Genomic DNA, 12364 nt, shown 5'->3' on the forward strand with positions numbered 1-12364 from the left:
AGAGTGTAGAGGAGGCAGGGTAGCCTAGTGGTTAGAGTGTAGAGGCGGCAGGTAGCCTAGTGGTTAGAGTGTAGAGGCGGCAGGGTAGCCTAGTGGTTAGAGTGTAGAGGAGGCAGGGTAGCCTAGGGGTTAGAGTGTAGAGGCGGCAGGGTAGCCTAGTGGTTTTAGAGTCGGCAGGGTAGCCTAGTGGTTAGAGTGTAGAGGTGGCAGGGTAGCCTAGTGGTTAGAGCGTAGAGGTGGCAGGGTAGCCTAGTGGTTAGAGTGTAGAGGGGCAGGGTAGCCTAGTGGTTAGAGTGTAGAGTCGGCAGGGTAGCCTAGTGGTTAGAGTGTAGAGGTGGCAGGGTAGCCTAGTGGTTAGAGTGTAGAGTCGGCAGGGTAGCCTAGTGGTTCGAGTGTAGAGGCGGCAGGGTAGCCTAGTGGTTAGAGTGTAGAGGAGGCAGGGTAGCCTAGGGGTTAGAGTGTAGAGGCGGCAGGGTAGCCTAGTGGTTAGAGTGTAGAGTCGGCAGGGAGCCTAGTGGTTAGAGTGTAGAGGCGGTAGGGTAGCCTAGTGGTTAGAGCGTAGAGGTGGCAGGGTAGCCTAGTGGTTAGAGTGTAGAGGGGGCAGGGTAGCCTAGTGGTTAGAGTGTAGAGTCGGCAGGGTAGCCTAGTGGTTAGAGTGTAGAGGTGGCAGGGTAGCCTAGTGGTTAGAGTGTAGAGTCGGCAGGGTAGCCTAGTGGTTCGAGTGTAGAGGCGGCAGGGTAGCCTAGTGGTTAGAGTGTAGAGGTGGCAGGGTAGCCTAGTGGTTAGAGTGTAGAGGGGGCAGGGTAGCCTAGTGGTTAGAGTGTGGAGGCGGCAGGGTAGCCTAGTGGTTAGAGTGTAGAGGGGGCATGGTAGCCTAGTGGTTAGAGTGTAGAGGAGGCAGGGTAGCCTAGTGGTTAGAGTGTAGAGGGGGCATGGTAGCCTAGTGGTTAGAGTGTGGAGGCGGCAGGGTAGCCTAGTGGTTAGAGTGTTGGACTAGTAACCGCAAAGGTTGCAAGTTCAAATCCCCCGAGCTGACAAGGTACAAAATGTGTTCCTAAGCCGTCGTTGAAATTAAGAATTTTAACTGAATCTTAACTGAAGGTCAAGGTAAATTTCATAAAAAAGATAAGGTTTTGCAATTTTTGCTACAATTCTACACGTTTTGCATTGGGCAGAGAGAACATTTATAACACATTTCCTGCTATTCTACACGTTTTGCAAAAGGTTGGAGAGAAAAGTTTTCACATTATATCTGATCCATTCTATTATCGGTACATATTATTGTTATTATTATTATTATTATATATTGTTCATCAGTGGTGATTTTAGTGTGTACATCTTGGTGTGGCAAAGTTAAAACACGTGGGATGCATGCCAACAAAGCCACTACACAACACAACACTAAACAATACATTCATTTGCACTATAATGGTGACGAACGGGGCCCACAAACTGTTAGGTTTACATAAAGGTGTCCCAACAGCAGAGTCCCAACACCTTACCACCGCTACACCTGGCTAACAGCAGATCCTTGTCTGGCAGCGAAACAGTTCATTCAGCCTCATTTACAGTCCAAACACCTTACCAGTGCTACTGTACACCTGGCTTTCAGTGAAATGTACAACGACAGAATTCAGAACATGGGCCGTTCTTACAATGTTCTCCCTGTACACCAAGTCAGAACTGTATGATAAATAAAGGGGGCACATAAGCAGACAATGAAAGCTCTTACAATATGTGATGATAACATTTCTCTAAAACAGGATATAGGCTACATGTGCACCACCAAGTCAGAACAGTAGGTGAAATTAAGAAGGGTAAATAGACTAAATTATTAGGGTGAGGCACATGGGCTCCTAACAGCTTACTACACAACATACACTTAGTATTACTTTCTTATCTACAGTATACACATCTCCCTGGCATATTACATCATTTATAGAGCAGCAGTCAATACATTGTTGGACTCAGCTTGTTGTGCTGTGCTCACTTGAACAGGAAGGTGTAGCGGCGGTTTGGCATCAAAGTCGGTCATTCTCTGGATTTATGGTGCTTTCAAGACAACTGGGAACCCGAAAAAAAAAGACTGAATCAGGATATTGTCAGTGATCTTCAGATCGTAGCTCTAGAAAGAGGCCCAAGTTCCCAATTTACAATTCTGAGTTGGATAAAAGTTCAAAACGTATTTTCCCAGTCGTAGCTCAGTTTTCCCGAGTTCCCGGTTGTCTTGAACTCACAGTTAGCCACGGATTCTTCCCAAACCAGTCATTTATTTTGCGATTTCAAACTTGTTGTGTAATGTTTATGTCCAATGGCCGATGAGCACCGATACGTTTTATCTATAATTTCTCTTCATTATTTCTCTTCATTTGACAAGGATTTAAAAGGATTTCCCAGTAGATTGTCAACTTGATTTATGATGATGACCGCTAGCTAAGATTTTGAAAGTATGATGTTGTCCAATCAAAGCTACTGTAGATATCACGTGATTTGACGTCATTTTATCTGTGGCCAATGACCTTGAGCCTTCATGGATGGGCACTTCTAATGTAACTCTATGGCAGCACCCAAGGGGCTAGAATTTACCCTTAGACTTGGTGGTGACGCAGTGTCCCCATGAGTGACAGGACTGGCTTGCCCCACCACCACCACAGAAAGCACAGAGCTAGGTTGAAACACCTGCATTTTGGAGCTGCCTTACTCAAGATAACAAAAAAGAGACCATGTTTTTATGCGGCATTGTCACAAATATTACCGAAGGTGACTCCCCTTCCTGTTCGGGTGGCGCTCGGCGGTCGTCGTAGCCGGTCTACTAGCTGCCACCGAAGGTGACTCCCCTTCCTGTTCGGGTGGCGCTCGGCGGTCGTCGTCGCCGGTCTACTAGCTGCCACCGAAGGTGACTCCCCTTCCTGTTCGGGTGGCGCTCGGCGGTCGTCGTCGCCGGTCTACTAGCTGCCACCGAAGGTGACTCCCCTTCCTGTTCGGGTGGCGCTCGGCGGTCGTCGTCGCCGGTCTACTAGCTGCCACCGATCCTTTGTTCCGTGTTCGTTTGGTTTTGTCTAATTGGTTTCGCCTGTTCATTGTTTGGTTGTTAGGGTGGTGTTATTTAAGTTCGTTCAGCCCACTTCTGTTTATGCGGGCTTGTTCTTCTGTATTGTGAGAGGTGTTAGTGTTTTGTGTTAGTGTTTTGTGTTGGGGTTTTGTGTTGGGGTTTTGTGTTGGGGTTTTGTGTTAGTGTTTTGTGTTTTGTGTTAGTGTTTTGTGTTTTTGTGTTGGGGTTTTGTGTTTTGTGTTAGTGTTTTGTGTTAGTGTTTTGTGTTGGGGTTTTGTGTTAGGGTTTTGTGTTGGGGTTTTGTGTTAGTGTTTTGTGTTAGTGTTTTGTGTTAGTGTTTTGTGTTGGTGTTTTGTGTTGGGGTTTTGTGTTGGGGTTTTGTGTTAGTGTTTTGTGTTGGTGTTTTGTGTTAGTGTTTTGTGTTGGGGTTTTGTGTTGGGGTTTTGTGTTAGTGTTTTGTGTTAGTGTTTTGTGTTAGTGTTTTGTGTTAGTGTTTTGTGTTGGGGTTTTGTGTTAGTGTTTTGTGTTGGGGTTTTGTGTTTGTGTTTTGTGTTAGTGTTTTGTGTTAGTGTTTTGTTTTGGGGTTTTGTGTTAGTGTTTTGTGTTAGTGTTTTGTGTTAGTGTTTTGTGTTGGGGTTTTGTGTTGGGGTTTTGTGTTGGTGTTTTGTGTTGGTGTTTTGTGTTGGTGTTTTGTGTTAGTGTTTTGTGTTAGTGTTTTGTGTTGGGGTTTTGTGTTGGGGTTTTGTGTTGTGAGAGGTGTTAGTGTTTTGTGTTGGGGTTTTGTGTTAGTGTTTTGTGTTTTGTGTTAGTGTTTTGTGTTAGTGTTTTGTATTAGTGTTTTGTGTTAGTGTTTTGTGTTGGGGTTTTGTGTTAGTGTTTTGTGTTAGTGTTTTGTGTTAGTGTTTTGTGTTAGTGTTTTGTGTTAGTGTTTTGTGTTAGTGTTTTGTGTTAGTGTTTTGTGTTAGTGTTTTGTGTTAGTGTTTTGTGTTAGTGTTTTGTGTTAGTGTTTTGTGTTAGTGTTTTGTGTTAGTGTTTTGTGTTAGTGTTTTGTGTTAGTGTTTTGTGTTAGTGTTTTGTGTTAGTGTTTTGTGTTAGTGTTTTGTGTTAGTGTTTTGTGTTAGTGTTTTGTGTTAGTGTTTTGTGTTAGTGTTTTGTGTTAGTGTTTTGTGTTAGTGTTTTGTGTTAGTGTTTTGTGTTAGTGTTTTGTGTTAGTGTTTTGTGTTAGTGTTTTGTGTTAGTGTTTTGTGTTAGTGTTTTGTGTTGGGGTTTTGTGTTAGTGTTTTGTGTTAGTGTTTTGTGTTGGTGTTTTGTGTTAGTGTTTTGTGTTAGTGTTTTGTGTTAGTGTTTTGTGTTGGTGTTTTGTGTTAGTGTTTTGTGTTAGGGTTTTGTGTTAGTGTTTTGTGTTGGTGTTTTGTGTTGTTTTGTGTTTTGTGTTAGTGTTTTGTGTTAGTGTTTTGTGTTGGGGTGTTTTGTGTTAGTGTTTTGTGTTAGTGTTTTGTGTTAGTGTTTTGTGTTAGTGTTTTGTGTTAGTGTTTTGTGTTAGTGTTTTGTGTTAGTGTTTTGTGTTAGTGTTTTGTGTTAGTGTTTTGTGTTAGTGTTTTGTGTTAGTGTTTTGTGTTGGGTGTTTTGTGTTAGTGTTTTGTGTTAGTGTTTTGTGTTAGTGTTTTTTGTGTTAGTGTTTTGTGTTAGTGTTTTGTGTTAGTGTTTTGTGTTAGTGTTTTGTGTTAGTGTTTTGTGTTAGTGTTTTGTGTTAGTGTTTTGTGTTAGTGTTTTGTGTTAGTGTTTTGTGTTGGTGTTTTGTGTTAGTGTTTTGTGTTAGTGTTTTGTGTTAGTGTTTTGTGTTAGTGTTTTGTGTTAGTGTTTTGTGTTAGTGTTTTGTGTTAGTGTTTTGTGTTAGTGTTTTGTGTTAGTGTTTTGTGTTAGTGTTTTGTGTTAGTGTTTTGTGTTAGTGTTTTGTGTTGGTGTTTTGTGTTAGTGTTTTGTGTTAGTGTTTTGTGTTAGTGTTTTTTGTGTTTTGTGTGTGTTTTGTGTTAGTGTTTTGTGTTAGTGTTTTGTGTTAGTGTTTTGTGTTAGTGTTTTGTGTTAGTGTTTTGTGTTAGTGTTTTGTGTTAGTGTTTTGTGTTAGTGTTTTGTGTTGGGGTTTTGTGTTAGTGTTTTGTGTTAGTGTTTTGTGTTAGTGTTTTGTGTTGGTGTTTTGTGTTAGTGTTTTGTGTTAGTGTTTTGTGTTAGTGTTTTGTGTTGGTGTTTTGTGTTAGTGTTTTGTGTTAGGGTTTTGTGTTAGTGTTTTGTGTTGGTGTTTTGTGTTAGTGTTTTGTGTTAGTGTTTTGTGTTAGTGTTTTGTGTTAGTGTTTTGTGTTAGTGTTTTGTGTTGGGGTTTTGTGTTAGTGTTTTGTGTTAGTGTTTTGTGTTAGTGTTTTGTGTTAGTGTTTTGTGTTAGTGTTTTGTGTTAGTGTTTTGTGTTAGTGTTTTGTGTTAGTGTTTTGTGTTGGGGTTTTGTGTTAGTGTTTTGTGTTAGTGTTTTGTGTTAGTGTTTTGTGTTAGTGTTTTGTGTTAGTGTTTTGTGTTAGTGTTTTGTGTTAGTGTTTTGTGTTAGTGTTTTGTGTTAGTGTTTTGTGTTAGTGTTTTGTGTTAGTGTTTTGTGTTAGTGTTTTGTGTTAGTGTTTTGTGTTAGTGTTTTGTGTTGGGGTTTTGTGTTAGTGTTTTGTGTTAGTGTTTTGTGTTAGTGTTTTGTGTTAGTGTTTTGTGTTAGTGTTTTGTGTTAGTGTTTTGTGTTAGTGTTTTGTGTTAGTGTTTTGTGTTAGTGTTTTGTGTTGGGGTTTTGTGTTAGTGTTTTGTGTTAGTGTTTTGTGTTAGTGTTTTGTGTTAGTGTTTTGTGTTAGTGTTTTGTGTTAGTGTTTTGTGTTAGTGTTTTGTGTTAGTGTTTTGTGTTAGTGTTTTGTGTTAGTGTTTTGTGTTAGTGTTTTGTGTTTGTTTTGTGTTAGTGTTTTGTGTTTTGTGTTGGGGTTTTGTGTTAGTGTTTTGTGTAGGTGTTTTGTGTTAGTGTTTTGTGTTAGTGTTTTGTGTTAGTGTTTTGTGTTAGTGTTTTGTGTTAGTGTTTTGTGTTAGTGTTTTGTGTTAGTGTTTTGTGTTAGTGTTTTGTGTTAGTGTTTTGTGTTAGTGTTTTGTGTTAGTGTTTTGTGTTAGTGTTTTGTGTTGGGGTTTTGTGTTAGTGTTTTGTGTTAGTGTTTTGTGTTGGGGTTTTGTGTTAGTGTTTTGTGTTAGTGTTTTGTGTTAGTGTTTTTGTGTTGGGGTTTTGTGTTAGTGTTTTGTGTTAGTGTTTTGTGTTAGTGTTTTGTGTTGGGGTTTTGTGTTAGTGTTTTGTGTTAGTGTTTTGTGTTAGTGTTTTGTGTTAGTGTTTTGTGTTAGTGTTTTGTGTTAGTGTTTTGTGTTAGTGTTTTGTGTTAGTGTTTTGTGTTGGGGTTTTGTGTTAGTGTTTTGTGTTAGTGTTTTGTGTTAGTGTTTTGTGTTAGTGTTTTGTGTTAGTGTTTTGTGTTAGTGTTTTGTGTTGGGGTTTTGTGTTAGTGTTTTGTGTTAGTGTTTTGTGTTAGTGTTTTGTGTTAGTGTTTTGTGTTAGTGTTTTGTGTTAGTGTTTTGTGTTAGTGTTTTGTGTTAGTGTTTTGTGTTAGTGTTTTGTGTTAGTGTTTTGTGTTAGTGTTTTGTGTTAGTGTTTTGTGTTAGTGTTTTGTGTTAGTGTTTTGTGTTAGTGTTTTGTGTTGGGGTTTTGTGTTAGTGTTTTGTGTTAGTGTTTTGTGTTAGTGTTTTGTGTTAGTGTTTTGTGTTAGTGTTTTGTGTTAGTGTTTTGTGTTAGTGTTTTGTGTTGGGGTTTTGTGTTAGTGTTTTGTGTTAGTGTTTTGTGTTAGTGTTTTGTGTTAGTGTTTTGTGTTAGTGTTTTGTGTTAGTGTTTTGTGTTGGGGTTTTCCGCTGTCCTTGTATTTTTCACAACAGGTATCTTTTGTTCTGTAGATATACCTGGTTGGGTATAACTATTCTTGTTCCTGTGATTTATTCTGGACATTAAAGCGTGTTTTTTCCGCATCCTTTGCTCTCTGTGCCTGACACCTATTCACTCACTCGTTACAGGCATTGTCAACTCAAGGATATATATATTTTTTTTTACATTGTTTGCGAACTGATATGTGAGACGTATTAATACCAAAATAACATGCAAAACAGGCAAGCCCTGAATGACAGGTTGTTTAAAATGTTGCTTTAATTTATCTAGTCAGTTAAGAAAAAAATCTTATTTACAATGATGGCCTACACCGCGCCAATTGTGCACCCCCCTATGAGACTCTCAATCACAGCCTGGATTCGACCCAGGGTGTCTGTAGTGACGCCTCAAGCACTGAGATGCAGTGCCTTAGACCGCTGTGATACAGCCTGGATTCAAACCAGGGTGTCTGTAGTGACGCCTCAAGCACTGAGATGCAGTGCCTTAGACCGCTGTGATACAGCCTGGATTCAAACCAGGGTGTCTGTAGTGACGCCTCAAGCACTGAGATGCAGTGCCTTAGACCGCTGTGATACAGCCTGGATTCAAACCAGGGTGTCTGTAGTGACGCCTCAAGCACTGAGATGCAGTGCCTTAGACCGCTGCGCCACTCAGGAGCCATGTTGTTCATTCATGTAATACTTCATATATATTGCTTTGGCAACAGTGGCAACCACGTATTCATGCCAAAAAAACACTTATTAAGCTGGATTTAATTGAAAGAGTGTGAGAGAAGAGAGAGGGAGCGAGAGAGAGAGAGAGAGAGAGAGAGAGAGAGAGAGAGAGAGAGAGAGAGAGAGAGAGAGAGAGATAGAAATCAAGGGAGATGGGGAGAGAGAGAGAGAGAGAGAGAGAGAGAGAGAGAGAGGGAGAGATAGAAATCAAGGGAGATGGAGAGAGGGAGAGAGAGAGAGAGATAGAGAGAGAGAGAGAGAGAGAGAGAGAGAGAGGGAGAGAGGAGGTATAGATAGAGAGCGAGAGAGAGAGAGAGAGAGAGAGAGGAGAGAGAGAGAGAGAGAGAGAGAGAGAGAGAGAGAGAGAGAGAGAGAGAGAGAGAGAGAGTCAGAGAGAGAGAGAGAGAGGGGGGGAGGTTACCCCATCCTTTCCAATGGACCATAGTGCCCAGATACCCACTGCTTGGGATGAAACATGGTCGGTGAGCAAGATTTGACAATAATATGGTGCAGTCATGCAGTGTTCTATGGGGAAAGGACCCTCTGCTGCTGCTAGCAATAATGCTAAGTTCATACAGAACCGACGACTGAGCCAATCATATTCCAACTGTCAGATGTCTAAGCAACAGTCTTCCAGAATCCTCATACGGTCACACATTCTACGCCCTCTCTCAGTTTCTACTGTACGGTGTTGTTGTCAAGCTCTAATCATTAAAACGACTCCTTTAGACGTGGATCGAATGAGAGAGCTAGTGATGAGCAGAGTAGACACACACACACACGCACGCACACACACACACACACACGCACGCACGCACGCACGCACACACACACACACACACACACACACACACACACACACACACACACACACACACACACACACACACACACACACACACACGTCAGTACTTATTGAGGTGGAGGAGGGCCTGAAGGCAGGGAGACAGATCCTCATTAGAGCCATGTAAATCACCCAGAATCCTTCACTCCTCTCCACTCCTTCTCCACTCAGAGTAGAGAGTAGACCTGCCAATCTACATCTCAATCACTCCCTCTCTCCCTGTTGCACCAGAGTGTTTGTGAAAGGGGGAGATACCAAGTCAGTTGTACAACTGAATGTATTCAACTGAAATGTGTCTTCCGCATGTAACTCAACCCCTCTGAATCAGAGAGGTGGGGTGGGAGGGGGTGGGGGGTGGTGGGGGGACAGATTTTTATCTTGTCAGCTCGAGGATTTGATCCAGCAACCTGTCGGTTACTGGCCAAACGCTCTAACCACGTGAGTGTGTGTTTTGTGTGAGTGTGTGTTTTGTGTGAGTGTGTGTTTTGTGTGAGTGTGTGTTTTGTGTGAGTGTGTGTTTTGTGTGAGTGTGTGTTTTGTGTGAGTGTGTGTTTTGTGTGAGTGTGTGTTTTGTGTGAGTGTGTGTTTTGTGTGAGTGTGTGTTTTGTGTGAGTGTGTGTTTTGTGTATTCCCGTGAGCAAGGGTACCGTTACGTGGATCGTTATTGTGTCCATTCTCTCTGGATAAGACAGTGGTTTAGTAGGACCTTCATGAAACACAGTACATAGGCAGATTTATGATCTTCCTATATAACAGTAGTAACATAGTGTGCCAACAGGTGGCAGTACATCATTCCACAACGCAGAACAGTAACTGTCAATAGACAGAGTGCCACAGACCCTCTCCTAAGCCCTGTGTGAACTTTGGGACTACAGTGGAATGGGTTCACTGACCAGTCATGGTAGAGTAGCCCGGTCACGTGATCTTCACTGACCAGTCATGGCAGAGTAGCCCGGTCACGTGATCTTCACTGACCAGTCATGGCAGAGTAGCCCAGTCACGTGATCTTCACTGACCAGTCATGGCAGAGTAGCCCGGTCACGTGATCTTCACTGACCAGTCATGGCAGAGTAGCCCAGTCACGTGATCTTCACTGACCAGTCATGGCAGAGTAGCCCAGTCACGTGATCTTCACTGACCAGTCATGGCAGAGTAGCCCGGTCACGTGATCTTCACTGACCAGTCATGGCAGAGTAGCCCAGTCACGTGATCTTCACTGACCAGTCATGGCAGAGTCGCCCGGTCACGTGATCTTCACTGACCAGTCATGGCAGAGTAGCCCGGTCACGTGATCTTCACTGACCAGTCATGGCAGAGTAGCCCAGTCACGTGATCTTCACTGACCAGTAATGGCAGAGTAGCACAGTCACGTGATCTTCACGTGACGGTCTGTATTTTTGGGTTAATTTTCCCTACTATGTAATCTATTTCTCTGCCATGTGCCTTCGTCTTCGTCATTATAGTTACTGTAGGGTGTAAACTGTAGGGTGTAAACTGTAGGGTGTAAACAGTAGGGTGTAAACTGTAGGGTGTAAACTGTAGGATGTAAACTGTAGGGTGTAAACTGTAGGGTGTAAACTGTAGGGTGTAAACTGTAGGATGTAAACTGTAGGGTGTAAACTGTAAGGTGTAAACTGTAGGGTGTAAACTGTAGGGTGTAAACTGTAGGGTGTAAACTGTAAGGTGTAAACTGTAGGGTGTAAACTGTAGGGTGTAAACTGTAAGGTGTAAACTGTGGGGTGTAAACTGTAGGGTGTAAACTGTAAGGTGTAAACTGTAGGGTGTAAACTGTAGGGTGTAAACTGTAAGGTGTAAACTGTAGGGTGTAAACTGTAAGGTGTAAACTGTAGGGTGTAAACTGTAGGGTGTAAACTGTAGGGTGTAAACTGTAGGGTGTAAACTGTAAGGTGTAAACTGTAGGGTGTAAACTGTAAGGTGTAAACTGTAGGGTGTAAACTGTAAGGTGTAAACTGTAGGGTGTAAACTGTAGGGTGTAAACTGTAAGGTGTAAACTGTAGGGTGTAAACTGTAAGGTGTAAACTGTAGGGTGTAAACTGTAGGGTGTAAACTGTAGGGTGTAAACTGTAAGGTGTAAACTGTAGGGTGTAAACTGTAGGGTGTAAACTGTAAGGTGTAAACTGTAGGGTGTAAACTGTAAGGTGTAAACTGTAAGGTGTAAACTGTAGGGTGTAAACTGTAGGGTGTAAACTGTAGGGTGTAAACTGTAGGGTGTAAACTGTAAGGTGTAAACTGTAGGGTGTAAACTGTAGGGTGTAAACTGTAGGGTGTAAACTGTAGGGTGTAAACTACCCAGTGATCGGGAAATCAGTGGAGTTTGATCAATAAAACCATAAACCTTTCAAATAGGCCACCGCCTAAACTGTGCTGCAACTTCAGAATGGAATAGCAACAATAACTAGTTACGTGGGTCTGTAAGTAGGCCTAGTGTAAAGAAGTGGATTACTGTAGTTCTTCACAGCCAGTGGGTTAAACTGAGTAGGCCTAGTGTAAAGAAGTGGATTACTGTAGTTCTTCACAGCCAGTGGGTTAAACTGAGTAGGCTGAGTGTAAAGAAGTGGATTACTGTAGTTCTTCACAGCCAGTGGGTTAAACTGAGTAGGCCTAGTGTAAAGAAGTGGATTACTGTAGTTCTTCACAGCCAGTGGGTTAAACTGAGTAGGCCTAGTGTAAAGAAGTGGATTACTGTAGTTCTTCACAGCCAGTGGGTTAAACTGAGTAGGCCTAGTGTAAAGAAGTGGATTACTGTAGTTCTTCACAGCCAGTGGGTTAAACTGAGTAGGCCTAGTGTAAAGAAGTGGATTACTGTAGTTCTTCACAGCTACTGGGTTAAACTGAGTAGGCCTAGTGTAAAGAAGTGGATTACTGTAGTTCTTCACAGCCAGTTGGTTAAACTGAGTAGGCCGAGTGTAAAGAAGTGGATTACTGTAGTTCTTCACAGCCAGTGGGTTAAACTGAGTAGGCTGAGTGTAAAGAAGTGGATTACTGTAGTTCTTCACAGCCAGTGGGTTAAACTGAGTAGGCCTAGTGTAAAGAAGTGGATTACTGTAGTTCTTCACAGCCAGTGGGTTAAACTGAGTAGGCCTAGTGTAAAGAAGTGGATTACTGTAGTTCTTCACAGCCAGTGGGTTAAACTGAGTAGGCCTAGTGTAAAGAAGTGGATTACTGTAGTTCTTCACAGCCAGTTGGTTAAACTGAGTAGGCCTAGTGTAAAGAAGTGGATTACTGTAGTTCTTCACAGCCAGTTGGTTAAACTGAGTAGGCCTAGTGTAAAGAAGTGGATTACTGTAGTTCTTCACAGCCAGTTGGTTAAACTGAGTAGGCCTAGTGTAAAGAAGTGGATTACCGTAGTTCTTCACAGCCAGCGGGTTAAACTGATGTTGTGTCATTCAATCGTTGTAAAAAGACACTACAGTGAACATAAGTAACCTATTGTAGCCCAATGAGATGCCACGCCAGGTCACTTCCTGAGAACAAGTACTCCCGTTCTCATGTGACTTGGTCTGTCATAAGGAAACTAGGCCAATTTGAAAACCAGTTTGTTCTGTTGTCTGTGCAATTGAATACTGAATACAAAACAACACAATCACGTACAATTACATTATAGGGGTGGTTTTGCAGACCGAGGATAATTTAAAAAGTCAGGCTAATTCTACTTAAATTCATCCAGATTTAAAACAAAACAATAGTCTAACTCTGAGATGTTGCTTAACTTCAAGATTAATTTGTTCTAGACTAGGGAGTCC

Source organism: Oncorhynchus keta, chromosome 14, assembly GCF_023373465.1.
Source record: "Oncorhynchus keta strain PuntledgeMale-10-30-2019 chromosome 14, Oket_V2, whole genome shotgun sequence".
NCBI lineage: Eukaryota > Metazoa > Chordata > Actinopteri > Salmoniformes > Salmonidae > Oncorhynchus > Oncorhynchus keta.